Source organism: Suncus etruscus, chromosome 4, assembly GCF_024139225.1.
Source record: "Suncus etruscus isolate mSunEtr1 chromosome 4, mSunEtr1.pri.cur, whole genome shotgun sequence".
NCBI lineage: Eukaryota > Metazoa > Chordata > Mammalia > Eulipotyphla > Soricidae > Suncus > Suncus etruscus.
The window spans coordinates 161,349,552-161,364,488 of NC_064851.1; the positions used below are offsets into that span (position 1 = coordinate 161,349,552).

The window sequence follows — 14,937 nt, forward strand, 5'->3', positions numbered from 1 at the left end:
TTGCTTTGAATAAAAAGTTTTCGTCCATACCTTATTTATCTCTTTGCACCCGCACGTTGCTTATGTCTTCTCTTTTCCGTGTTTACATCAACTCAATTCAAAAGATAGGTTTCTTTTTTCAAGATCCTTTTTGCTTTTCCACTTTTACTGTTTCTTTACTAGGGTTTTTCTCCAAACTGGTTTATGGACTGTTTTATCTTCATTTAATTGGCAGCATTGTTTTGGCTGTTGCTAGTTGGTTTTTTGTTTGTTTGTTTGTGAGAATGAACATTCACACAAGTTAGCAATGATATACTTGTTTTATTTGTTACTTGGAAATGCACTCACAGTAATTGTTTTCGTGACAAGTATGTGACAAACACATCATTTCCCAGAAACAAAATGGCAGTTCAAAAAAGCTCATATTCAAATTTGAAAAATATTTATTTCGTTCATGTACCAGGAAATGAATTTCTGAAATGTAAAATGAGTTAATTTTTTTCCCACTATCAGTTTTATTTCACTTTTAAAGAGCTGTGGTCTTTCTATGTTAAAATCATTCAATACTTTATGAAATATTCAGCTTTGTTCTAAATATTCATAAATTCCACTTAGTTTTAAATTCTTTCTCAGACAATTGCTGCTGTTTCAGAATTATCATCAAAGAATTACACTACTTCATTATTAAAATATAATTTATAGGGCCAGAGCCATAGCACTGAGGTACTGCAATTGCCTTGCTCATGAACCTGGATTCAATCTCTGTCATCTCCTATGGTCCACTGAGCCTGCCACGGGCTATTTTTGAGCAATGAGTCAAAAGTAACCTCTGAGCAATGCCGGGTGTGGCCCCAAAACCAAAAAAATATTTATAATAGCCTGTTCCAGATTAATTTTTATTGTCCACATGCCATAAAATAATTTTTCTGCCTTCTTTCTATTCCTCTGTGCCTAATTTTTTTGATATTTATTTTGGCTTAAATTTTAAATGAGCATCTTCTTAGTTAAGGCAAATCATGGCTGATACCTATTTTTTCTACTTGATGGATAAACAGATTTTCCAATAATATCTGGTAAAAACATTGAATATTTTTTTAAATTCTATGCTATATATGGAACCTTTATGTTATAATCAACTTTTTCATATCAATAAAACAATTGATAATATTTACAATTCACCTGTTCTTTTCTCAGTAATTGTTAATGGAAAACAATCTACAACTAACCAAACTAATACAGCAATGAATAATTTGTACTGAGATGCTACTTTTTCTAAGTTACAATTATTTCTTTATGATGGCTTCTCAGCCTTTTGGCTAAGATCAAGTGTAGTATCTGTTCTTATCAGTTTAGTATCTGATATGTTGTCTATCTGATGACAAAAAAATTATTTCTTCATTTGAGTGAAGTAGAATGTAACATGGACAACTTTTATTTGTTCTCCTCTAAATCCAACCAAACGAGAGATGATTACAAGAAACAGAAAACACTGAAAGAGATACAAGCAAAGACTAGAATTCACCTACCAAAAACCAGCAAAAAAGAGTGTTTCCTATGACAAACAGCTAGGAGCAATACTGGGTATGTGACTATAATTCTCACTATGTAGAATTGATAATCTTGAAAAAGCAAAGGAACCTCTAGAATGGGAGAAAAAAGTAACTTGATGTAAAATAAAGAGAAAAGTAGCCCAACTACTACATTAAACAGTCTGAAAAGATAGGAAAAAAAGTCCAGGTCAAATAAATAGAAGACATTATTATCTTCAAAGACTAATCTGTGTTGTGGCTGGAAAAATGCTAAGTAGCCACCTCTGTAGTGACATTCATAAGAATGGTGTTCCCACAACTATTCTACCCATTTAATAGTGAGGCCTAATTCAAATTCCTAGACCATATTCATGGTCATGGTCAACTTCCACCGCACCCCTGTTTTCTTATCTCATTTGAGAATTACCAAGCCTAACTTATCCAATGTCTCTTTGAATCCTCCCAGATGATTTTGAAGGAACAAGACTTATATAGCAGCATCTTCTTTTTTTACTTCTATGAAATATATTCCAATGATTCTGCTAAAAAGTTTTTACTGCTACATTGAGTGACATAATGGGAGGAGGAGGGGATGACATTGACTAATCAGAACATAAATATAAATCTTGAGAGGAAAGCCAATCTTGTAAGTTTTAGTGGGGGTTATTTGTTTGGGGGCCACAAACAGCAGTGTTAAGGGCTTATTAATGACCCTGTATTTATAGATCACTTCATATGCAGTGCCCAAGATTGAACCCTGATTGACTCTTCAAGGATATACTCTCCATACTATCTCTCTGACTTGAATTAATGGTTTTTTTTTACCCATATCTACAGAAAAGAGTATTGCATCTTTAACAAGTAAAATGATCTACAAAGTGGAGGATGCACAAATTCTACTAGAGGTAAATAAAAAGAATATGTAATTTGATTACTGACTCACTCATAAATCTTGGTGAAATGACTGGAGTCTGGACTCGCAAGCATTCTGTAATGTTTTTTATTTTATTTCTGTTAAGGATAGAATAGTATCCCTATGTGTTTAAATCAGAATCTCTGATACCTGGTAATAAGACCTTGTCATTTGAAGATGTAGCCACATTCATATGGGTCATTAATTTGGTCTCAAAAACACAGTATAGTTTATACTATGATAACTAAAGGGAAAATTAGACACCCAAACATAAAAGAGACAGAAAAAAAATGCTATGTGATGACAGAAGTATAGATTGAAGTGGCAATAGCTGTAAGCTATGGGACAACAAGAATTATGGCCTATACCGGAAGCTATGAAGAGACACAAAGGATTTTATTGCGAGTTTTTTGTTATTGTTAACTTTTGTTGATTCTGGGCCACATCTAATGGTGCTCAGGCCTTATTCTGATCTATGAGCTCGGGTATTGCTACAGGGGACTATATGGAGTATTCAGGGTTCAAGTCTGGGTTATCCACATGCAAAGCAAACACCTTAGCCACGGTACTGAGGAGCAAGGCTCTGCTGACATAATGCTTTAAATTGCTAGCCTCCAGGATTGGAGGGAAGCAGTTATTAACTGTTATCTTTGTTATGATAGATCAAGGAAACCAATACATATTGTGATATTGTTGAGTGGGGTACTGCTATCTCAAATAGCTAAAATATAAAAACGGTTTTGATTTAGATAATGGGGAGAAGCTGAAAATATTTTGAAGTACATGATAGTAAAGAGCTAACATTTTCTGAACAGACTGACTAGTTTTTGTGATATGGTCATTAAAAGAGAATGTTGTAGGTGGGGAAAAATTACAGCAAGTAGATTGCTTGCCACAAACACGCCAATTTGGGTCCAATACTAGCACTTGAATGCTTCCAGTTTTAAGTGCAGAGCCAGGAATAAGGTCTGACCTGATAGGTGTGACCCCCAAACTAAACAAATCAAGCAATGTAAATGCTCAGAAAAAAGTTAGTAAGTACACAGTGAAAGGTTGTTTCAACTATATATACCTTTATATACATATATAATAATAATTGGAGTCTTGCTTAAAATATGAAAAATCAAGGAGTTTCAGGGAAGAGTTCAACAGATATGAGAAATGTATGAATGGGCACTTAAGAAATGAGATAATGATTATTCACAGAAAATTTATTTCAGAGTTTAGAAGAAAAGATGGTAGCTGCTTATGAAAACTCAAAATGGACACCTGTCAAATGGGAAAATGATATGCACTGTGCTGTCAAAATCCCAGATAAAAATCAGTGGCAAAGAGGACAGATAATCAGAATGATCACAGACACATTGGTAGAGGTCTTGCTGTATGATGTGGGTATGAAACTAATAGTGAATACTAACTGTCTACAAGAAATTCAGGAAAACCTAAAGACATTTGGAAGATTATCAATGAAAGGCTCTCTCTATAAGTTGAATTAAGGAAAATACAGGCAGAATTCTCCAAGACCTAGGCCTAAAAGTATTCTTCAATGATATCATGCCACTGGTAAAAGCTACAGAATAAAAACAAATGGCATGAAAAAATAAAGATAAAAAAAGAAATAAACTGTGTAATAAAGTAGTTGAGACTTGATAGATTGTATTTAGTTGGAGGTGAGGTGAAATTAATCTGATAAACTTAGCTACTTAGCTGAGAAAATTTTCAAGCAAAGTATAAAAGTCATTGCCAAATTTCTCTATTTATTTTAATAAAATGTAAACCAGAGTGATAACTCAAAGATGCAGATGTAGTTCAATAGGCTGGATGCCTATTGGTGTCTCAGAGGATTGTATATCTCTGCAGCACAACTTGGAATGATCCCTCAACACTAAGCAGTGAATTGCCCCTGAGCAGTGTCAGATATCAAAACAAGAATATAAAATTTAAATAATAAATGATTAGATGAACAGATCAGCACTTTCTAATTCAAGAAAAAAGCAAGCCTAACAGAATAGTCTGTTTTGGCAGTTAGACTAAAGTTATGTTTGGAAAATCATGTGTTAAATAAATGATGTATATTACTTCTGATCAACCACCTTAGCAGAAACAAGAATAAAATTGGTACTATCCAGGAAGTGTCTTTGGGAGCCCCTTTATCACATGGTATATTCTCTGAGAATATAACATAAGAGGGTTGAGAATTTTCTTGAGAGGGACATGATCTAGGCCATACCTAGGAGTACTTGAGGCTTTCTCCTAGCTATTTGCTCAGGGACTGTTCTTAGTGATATTCAAGGAATCCTATGTAGTGCCAAGGATAAAAATCAGATCAGCTCAGTTTTAAGAAGTCCTTACCCCCATACTATCTCTGGCCCACAATAGATAATTACACACCTGCAATTTTTTTTTGGAAAAAAATCTGAAAACACAGAGGCAGGATGAAATAATGGAGGAATGATTCTGAGGAGAAAGATATAGACTCAAGGAGACCGCCTGGGTTGATCAGATCTCTTGGACAAGGAGTGTGAGGCTGCCCTTTTGGTGAACTTTAAGGCCAAGGTGTCAACCAGTAGACCCAGAGAGACAATAGAGGATAGTTTTCAGGACATTTTATTAAATAAATTTAAATCTAATGATATTTACATTTTGTTAATTTTGGAATGAGAGTTTGTATGGTATGCTGCCACATCTCACTCAGGAAGGACACACACCAATAGTGTAGTGTTCTCCTGAAAAGGAATTATTTGCCAAAAAGGCCCGCTTAGAGCAGTTAAAATCACTTGACCCTTTGCGTGGATTGTTTGGACATAATTCCATATATGTGGCTGTAACTATCTCTCTCTTTATTTTAAACCAATATTAGAAATCAGGCCTTAGTAATTTTTTCCTACAACAAAGGACAGCAATCAATTCAGCCAAAAGTTTCCCACTTAACTGCTCCCTGTAATTTTTGCTACCTTGGCGCCAAGTTCAGGGTTTCCATATTACTTAGCTCAAAACAAGGTAATTTTCACTTTTCCCCCGAAACTCTGAAACATTTCTCACTCTTCCAACTTTCCCTGATAATTATCTTTTCCTTCTGTTTTTACCCAAAACAAAGCAAACCCTAAACAACTGTCTTTTCACCTTCAGTATCAGCTCTTTTAAATGCTAATATAAGCCAAAGTCCTTCATTCTTCTCCCAGCCTCTTTGACGTCTAGAATTTGCACCTTTTTTCCCTGCCTCTAACCTTTAAAAGTCAGCCAGCTCAAAAAATAAATTTGTCTTCGTTTCGTTCCTTGTAAACGCGAGTCCCCATGCAATCTGCGTGGTTTCATTCATTTTTACAATATATTTTCCGTCATTCGCCATTCCGCGTGCCCACCTTTTCCCTGTGGAATTTTTCCCGAACTCCACGAAGAACTTGTTTGCAGGTGCTGAAGACTGCAAACAAAATTTGGCTCACAGCAGTATGCCTGTGTTTTTAACTGTATTTTGAAATAAGATGACTTAGTTTCAAGTTTGTCATGTAGAAACATGATAGGAATTCTACCCTTGGATGGAAAAAGTTACAGACTCAGTAATATATGATTTAGAGTCTAATTTATTAAATTCTGGGTACTAATTTCATATGGGGCCACAAAACTGATATGGGGACCATAAAAAATGTCAAAAGAAACTTTTAAAATCATTTTTTGTTATCATTAAGTGTTTTATTTTCATACCAGTTGAGATCCACTTTATAATTCATGTAACTTTTATGTAAAAATTCCTAATGTGAAAAGGGCTTGCAAATAGAAAAAAATGTAAGAAACCCAGTTTAGAGAATTCAGAGCATGAGGCAGATTATTTTAGTTGTTAATTTTTAGGCATAATTTGCATTTATTTTGTGGCAACACCTGATGCTCAGGGCTGACTCTCAAAAATCATTCCTGGTGGTTATTAGAGGGTCTTATAGAATTCCAGAGTCATGGTAAGCCATGTTTAAGGAAAGTACCTTACCTGCTACTCTGTCACTCCTGAAATTTTATACTTAAGATCTAATGTTGGATTTAGTTAAAATTTTAGAAGAAACTCTCTCTCACCTCTCTCTCTGTTAAATTTAGTTAAAAGTTTAGAAGAAACTTTCTTCTTTCCTTTCTCTCTCTTCTTTTTCTCCTTTCTCCCTCTCCTCTTCTCTCTCTCCCCCCCCCCCTCTCTCTTCCCATCCTGCTGTCTTCCCATTTAGTGATTTGTTCAGGTCCAAGCACTGCAGAGTCAGTGACAGGAGGAGGCCACAAGGGCCGAGAAATGGCTCTTTGAGTGCCGGAACCTAAAAAGAATGGAAAAAAATTAGGAGAAACTCGGACAGAATATATGCATAAGGTGGTGGTGATCATACCTAGCTATGTTCAGGACTTTTACCTGACTCTGCACTCAGGGATCACCTCTGGTGGTGCTCAGTGCAAGGAGACCTGAATTCCAGCGATTTAACTAGGTCAGCCTATGTAAGGCAAGCACCCTACCTGCTGTTTTAGGTCAGCCTCTGAAATATATGTATTTTAACTATAAAAATATGAATTTGAGAAGCAGATTGGATCATTATCAATGAAATTGTGTCTTTATAAAGTATGTTGACATTAACTCTCAGTATATCCTAGACTGTGAACTTTGGAAAGTAGTGAATTGTTGAAAATTGAATCAATTAAGAGCAGGTTATACTAAAGTAGATTTTTTTTAGCCCTGAGCACTGCTGAGGGAGGACAGAAGAAAAGAAAGGAAGGAAGGAAGGAAGGAAGGAAGGAAGGAAGGAAGGAAGGAAGGAAGGAAGGAAGGAAGGAAGGAAGGAAGGAAAAAAAAGAAAGGAAGGAAAAAAGGAAGGAAGGAAAAAAGGAAGAAAGAGAGGGAGGGAGGAAGGAAGGGAGGGAGGGAGGAAGGAAGGGAGGGAGGAAGGAAGAAAGGAAGGAAGGAAGGAAGGGAGGGAGGGAGGGAGGGAGGGAGGGAGGAGGGAGGGTGGATTATGTTCTTAATCCATTCTGACTAATGGCTTCTTAAGAAAAGCCAGATCCACAGCAAAAACATGTTATGTGACAGCAAAGGCAGCCTTTGCTTTGATTCAGAAGCAATGGGATATAAAGAAGTCACCACCAGAAACCAGGATGAGGCAAAGATTCTACCCCGAACCTCAGAGGAAACACTGTTTAATAGTGCCTCAGTTTTAGACTTCTGATCTCAAATACATTTCTGTTTTTGAAAACCCCTACTTTCTGTACTTTGACTATAGCTGCACTGGGGATCTAGTGCTGTTTTCAAGTCTCAGGTTCTCTTTTACATGGTTGTTTAACTGATACCTGTCTGCAGATACTCTTTTCCTTGAACTTCTTATACAGACATCAAAATAGCCAAAATAGCAAAAGCAAAGATTCTCAAATTTTTAATGTTTTTATTTTAGAACAGGCATACCATGATTGTCACTATATTTATTCTGTTACTTGAAGCAATCATGCAACCAACTGAGATTACCAAGAAAGGAACATAAACATTCTCTATTGGAAAAAGTTTAATAAACTGGTCATTTTTTAATATAATTTTTATTTTGAACATAGTGGCTTACATACTGTTGGCAATAATATGTTAGGTACATATTTACATAAAATCAGGGGGATTCCCATCATCGATTTGTCCTCCCTACACCCCCGTTTTCATTCTACCTCCAATATCCTCCTCCCTCATCCCCAGGGCTGCTAGAATATGTGGTCCCCTCTGTACCTAGCTTACTACTTAGTAGTCTTGCTCTTGGTGCCTCCCTTATTTCCGCCTCTAACTGGGAGGCAGGACTAGCTAGTTCAAGTTATGTGGTTATATTTGAAGAAGAGAAAAGTAATAAACTGAGGTAAAAGTGTAATATGCCGAAAATGGGCGGGATCCTTCTAGAGGCTCTCATCATCAGTTTGAGAGATGAAGGAGAAAAATAAGGTATAACACCCCAACAGTACAAAAAAAAGTGTCAAATATCCAGTGAGCACTCCAACAATAACAATGATAAGCATCACAAAAATAGCCATGGTCTTGAGATAAAAAACATGGCAGGGCATATAAAGAAAAAAAAGAAAAGAAGAAAAAAACGTAAATGTAATTGGGGACAACTTCAATAACCACACCAAAACAAGGAAATCGACAAGAAGTAGATAGTAAATAAAAAATAATAATAATACATGAGTATTAAAAAATGATATATATAAAAAAATCTAAAAATATTTTGTGCTTTTTGCCTTTTTTCCCTCCTGCAATGGCACAGTAAATATTGGGGTCATACGAAAAGGAATTCACTTGGCCTAAGAGATATGGGGTTTCTCCACCCTTGGAGTATATTGTCATGGGAAAAACTATAGACTCCATTTAGGTTCATGTATTCTCCCCTTGGTGCTTTCGTGGTGTTTGGAAGGCTTCTGCTCCTTCCTGGGTGATAAAATCAGACCTCTGTATCTAGAGATCTCAGTCTCTGCACAGGTCCAGAAGTAGGATATATGATGAAGTCTTTCTTTGTAGTTCTAGAAGTTCTGTTTTCAATGTCATTTTAATCCATCTTCAGTGGTTGGTGGTCTTGGTCTTTGCACTGACCCTAGGATGAAACCTAGGATAGCGTCTTTCATTGTGTTTCCAGAAGCCCCATTCCGTTGCAACTGTCTCAGCCAGACCTTTGTAACTGGGGATCATGGTTGTTGTGCAGGTTGTAATTCAAACCCTAGACTGGAACTTTTTTATTGGTCCCAAGATATATACAGTCCAGTCATGGTTCTAGTAGCCAGTCATCTGTAAATCACGATCTTGGCTTTTGGATCGACCAAAGGGTGACAAGTCTTCTGATTTTGTCTTATCATTAGCTGGTGAGGTAGGATAACCTGCTCTTAGGTCAAGTTGTTTCCATTTTCCTCGTTGTCAGGATATCATATTAGAGCTGGCACTTGTTGGTGGCCCAGCAGTATTAAGGATGTCCCGGTTGGGATTTTTTTCCCGTAGCTGTTGTGAAGAACTTTGTCGTTTCTATGTCTGGGATCCAGGGTTCAAGGCTGGACGGATGGTGTCTAATCACCTGGGGTCTAAGTTGGGTCCGCATGACATATTTCAAGGTGGGAGATATCCCTGTATTGTAAACAAGTATGAGTTCTTATCCCTAGTAGATAAGAGCTCGTTTTTATATATAGGGTTTCCCCTTTTATTAGTGTGCCTTTGCAGGGAGGAATGGTGCTACATTATATTGTCGGTGCATTTGGTGGTGAACAGAGAAGAAAACAGAAACAGGTCACACACCCAAAAAAGATAAAAATAGGAATAAAAATATATGTGCTCACCTATGTATATGTAGAACAAACATTTTTAAAAAATGAATTAAAGTAATTAAAGGAACAAAGTGATGCAAAAGACTACTTTACTTTTGGGGATAAGCAGGTAAGGAGGTGGTGTAATACAGGTCTTATACTTATGTTGAAAGTTTAGGTTTCCCCATTGTTTTTTGGTATTTTCTTGTGGTGTGTGGGTTTCCAGGCACCTTTCCATCACACACCCTGACCTTCTTGAGACTGGTAAAGATTTGCGGCAGGGAGGTCTTGGAAGAGCTCTTGCATTGGGGATACTTTTAGAGCTAAGTCCAGTTTCAAGTAACAGTCCATGGTAGGGGGGAGTGGGTAGGGAGGGCCACGCAGCCTGAGTCCTCAGGGGAGTTGGTTGCCTTTTCTTTCAGGGGACGAGATGTGGGTTTGACTGGGTGTCCCTTCGCTTGGGTGCTGGATACTGGTTCATTGGGGTAGGAGGTCAGTCTTGATGCCTAATGGATTAAGAACTGAGGGTGAAGAGTTTTAATACGGTGGGAGGTCTGGATGAGATTGAAGGGTGAAGGGATAGTTGGATTTCCAAAGGGGGGAAAGGGAAAAGTATATGGCAGGGGTAGGAAGGAAGAAAAGAGAAAATACATTAGAAAGAAAGGGAGAAGAGGAAAGAAAAAAGGAAAAGAGAAGAAAGGTATAGAAAAGAAAAAAAAGCGAGTAGTGAGAAGAGAGGAGAAAATAGCAAGGGAATGCTAGTTTGCTTGAATGTGTTCCATGAGTAGGGCCTGTAGTATAAGTTTGTACGTCACAGTTGCTGCTTCGGTAGTCTGACTGGTCACATGCTTCAAATCCTAAAAGAAGGTATAACCTAAAGATAAAGTGTATGTTAAAGAGTTTTCTTGGGACATTCCCATAGTGCAAGCTGGGTATGGTATCTCGTTTGACTGGGCCCCATGATGCCATCTTAGTTTGTCCACCCTTTGTATCCAAGAATGCCTGTGGATAGAAAAGCTGAGAGGTTATTTTAAATATAGTAAAATTAAGGCATTAAAGCATAGTGTTGTGAGATGTTTCCATTGGAGTCAGTGATTTTCCATGGTGTTCTTTACCTGTGATCCTGTAGAAGATCCCTAAGGGATTATTATGGGCCTTTGTATTAGAAGGCTGATTACATACCTGTTCTCTCAATGCTGCTGTTTCTGCTTTTGCTGGTTTCTTTGTGGTATAATTTGTTGTCAAGAGTTTGTGTTGCTCCTTTTTCTTGTATTTTGGACCCTACTCCCGAGTATATGTTGACTATTACAGTGTTTGGAGTTTCTACCCTGTTAAACCCTGTTATTTGGTTGTTGAGTATTAGTTGTCTATAAGGTGTGTATGTCTAGGTGCTTCAGAATAGTGCTATCATTCTGTGTTTATCTTTCATCTTCTGACTTACTTCGTTTAACATAATATGTTCTAGGTCCATCCATGTTGCTACAAAGTCTGTGATTGTATCATTTCTGACTGCCATGTAGTATTCCATTGTGTATAGATAACCACATCTTAATGATCCATTCATCTGTTGTTGGGCATCGAGGTTGGTTCCAGGACTTGGCTATTATAATGAGTGCTGCGATAAATAGTGGGGTGCAGAATACTTTGGAATGAATGTCCTTCCAACTTGGGGGTAGATACCTAGGAGAGCAATTGCTGGGTCAAATGGCAGCTCAATTTTGAGTTCTTTGAGCACTCTCCAGACTGTTCTCCATAGGCGTAGAACTAGGGGGCATTCCCACCAGCAGTGGATGAGAGTGCCTTTCATACTGCATCCCCGCCAACACAGATTGTTCCCATTATTTTTGATGTGAGCCATCCTCACTGGTGTAAGGTGGTACCTCATTGTTGTCTTGATTTGGATCTCCCTGATGATGAGTGAAGGTGAACATGTTTTCATGGGTTTGTTGGCCATCCTTCTGTCTTCCTCAGAGAAGTGTCTATTCATTTCATCTCCCCATTTTTATGGCTTTATTTGGTTTTAGTGGGCTCAGCTTTCTAAGTGCTTTGTATGTTCTAGATATCAGCCCTTTATCTGATATGTCAAGTGAAAAGATTTTTTCCCATTCTGTTAACTGTCTTTTTGTGTTAAGTAAGGTTTCTTTCGCCATGCAGAAGCTTTTTAGTTTCATGTAATCCCATTTTAAACTGGTCATTTTTAAAAATGATACTTGCAAGATTGCTAAAACTTAGACTCATGCTTCAGTATAGGATATGAATTTCATTAACTTTATGGCGTGGAAAATCAAGCCTATAAATAAAAGTAAAATGCTTCCAGTGAAACTGACATCAGCAGGACATAAGAAATGTTTAAATGGTGTGCGGATATTTTCACATCCCAGGGGACATTGAACTCCATTAGCAAAGAAAAAGGCCCATTAAAAAATTGCAATTAAAAGTGCAAAATGCATGAAAAAATTTACAGCTTTAACAGTCATCAAAAATTAAACCTACAGAAAAATCATCTTTGGAAACCTGTCCCCAAGAAACCAAAGAATATTTTTTTATGTATGAAACTTCTCCACCCCAAAACGAAAATAGAAAGTATTAAAGATTTATGCTTTTGGCAATGTGGCATTCATGCAAATCTTATCCCATAACCATACCCTCCATCAGTGGCCACTTCCCTCTACTGTTCCAGTGTTCTGCCCCTTTCACCATCCCAGCCTATTCCTCATACCCATAATTCCCCTACAGTAATAAGCTTCCGATGAAGACCAGTTCTCAATTTCTATTGTCTTTGGAAATAAGATAGTTTAATATGATCAAGATATAAAATAGGCACACAGAAACTACATGTAGGTCTGAAATAAACCAAACTGCAAGTTTTGAATTTAAAAATGTAGCTAACAAGGACCGGAGCGATAGCACAGCAGTAGGTAGGGCATTTGCCTTGCACTCAGTTGACCCACGCAGACCTCGGTTCAGTCCCCCAAGCCAGTAGCAATTTCTGAGTTCATAGCCAGGAGTAACCCCTGAGCTTCACTGGGTGTGGTCCCAAAACTAACAAACAAAAATGCAACTAAAAAAATTAATTAAAAATTTGGGCCGGAGAGTTAGCATGGAGATAGGGCATTTGCCTTGCATGCAGAAAGATGGAGGTTCGAATCCTGGCATTCCATATGGTCCCCCGTGCCTGACAGGGGTGATTTCTGAGTGTAGAGCCAGAAGTCACTCCTGAACACTGCCAGCTGTGACCCAAAAACCAAAAAAAAAAAAAATTAAGAAAAAATTGATTAAAAGTATAGCAGGTCAGTTATAGAAAATATGTTTAATTTTAATCAAGAGTTCTCTGGAGTAATTATTCTCAATACACATTTATATACAGTGATAGTTATAAAAAGCTTTTTATGAATCCAGAGAAATAGTACAACAGCAGGTGGCTGACCCAATTTCTATCCATGACACCATATGTCTTTGATCTCACCAGGATTAATCACAGAGTGCAGAGCCAGGAGTAAGCTACGAGCATAAATAAGTGTGCACATGACCCTCTACCCCAGCAAAAAACAACCAACCAACCAACAAACCCCAGCCTTTTCATCTTAGGAATAATAAAAAATTTTTAACAGATTAACAAAATACAAGTTAAAAATAAGCACAATACAGATCATCAAATCAGAAATATTGTAATCAAAAGGGAAAGTAATTTTTAAAAGAATTAGATTTAAACTGAATCCAGAGTTCAAATAAGTAAAAATAAGTGTTGAAAACAAGGTAATGCTTTCCAAAAAAAAAGAGATTTTATCTATTTAAAGTTTTGCAATCATATTGTTTATAAATGGTTACAGCAGAAAACTAAAAATTAAAAATCCTTATTTAGTAAAAAGTAAAGATTGTTACCACATAGCAGTGATTTTATGAAATATAAATTAGTAAGAGAGAGGTTGACCTCAGAAGATTATTTGTTTTTGTTTGTTTATGGTGCAAAGGTTTAAAGCACATTGAAATCAATTGAACAAATCCATAAATTTGACCAGATTTTGATAAAATGCAAATTAACTTTGATAAAATAACTTAAAAGAAATGAGATATTTTTTTCTTATAATATATAAAAGATAGTGTTTTATTGGTGGTGGGATGTAATTGTATGATTAAAATCCACATTGAACAACTTTTTAAGCATGGTGCTTTAATAAAGCAATTTTTAAAAATATCAATAAAGAGGAAAGAGTGCTTTTCAAAAGGTGACACAAAATAGCAATATAATGCAAAATGATTAAAATTTTATCATCTACTGAAAATCACAAATAGCATAAAGATGCACCAGGGACAAAACTGTCTATGCTTATGTATCACTCCTGGTGTACTCAGGGTTCCAGGGGTTGAATCAAAGTCAGATGCACTCAAGAAAAGTGCCCTACCCGCTGTGGCCATCCTTCTAGTCTTGTTTGCTTTTTAAAATGTCCAGGTCTCTTCCTGCAAGCAAGAGGAAGCAAAAGGAATATGGTGAATTTGAAGATAATATATATAAAAAAGGGAATCCAGAAAGAACATGCCAGTGCCTTTTTAGAGAATTTATACAGATATTGATGACACTAATATTTTTATATTAATGATGGTCCAAAAGCAACATGTTGTTTTATTGCTTTGTATTAAGTAGATTATATTTTCTATATGATAGGTGATTCCTTTTTAATATGAATTTGCACTTCATTGTTAGAATATATCAGAATTTGCTCATTTTTCTTAAGTAACACCTAAATTCCAACTTTGAGTGTTCATTATAAAAAAGGAACTATAAACATTTGTGAATAAGACTTTGAATAATGCTTTCATTTTTACTGTGTAAAGATTTTGAAATGGAATTGCTTCTTTACATTTTCACTTATATATTTGACTTATTATAATTTCCAAAATAGTCTTTCCATTTTTATTACATGTATGGGCATTTCAAATTCTCATTAAGACTTTATATAAAAAGTCTTTAAATAATAATAGCTACTCTTCCACATTATTTCCTGAGGGTTCCTCTTCTTTAGAGGTGAGTGGTCCTGTCCACAAAGGGTGGAACTAGAAAAGAGCTTCCCTTTGCAGCTGCTTGCACCTTCTAGCCAATGAACACCACCACACCACGTAGAAATATCCACACCACATGTGTGACAATGGGAAAACAACACAGGTATAGAGAATGAAGATGGCAACTCTGTTGACCCAAAAACTGCCAACCACGTAGTTAGTCTCTCAGATATGGAGTTTAGA

General features: G+C 36.5%; 1 long non-coding RNA gene and 1 pseudogene across 1 annotated transcript in view; both read left to right on the plus strand.

Annotated features, from left to right (window-relative positions):
• The window catches only part of LOC126006085 (uncharacterized), a 1,493,032-nt gene that overhangs the window by 401,459 nt on the left and 1,076,636 nt on the right, over window positions 1-14,937 (plus strand). The window lies entirely within an intron of this gene.
• Window positions 1,276-1,452, plus strand: LOC126008163 (uncharacterized; annotated as a pseudogene).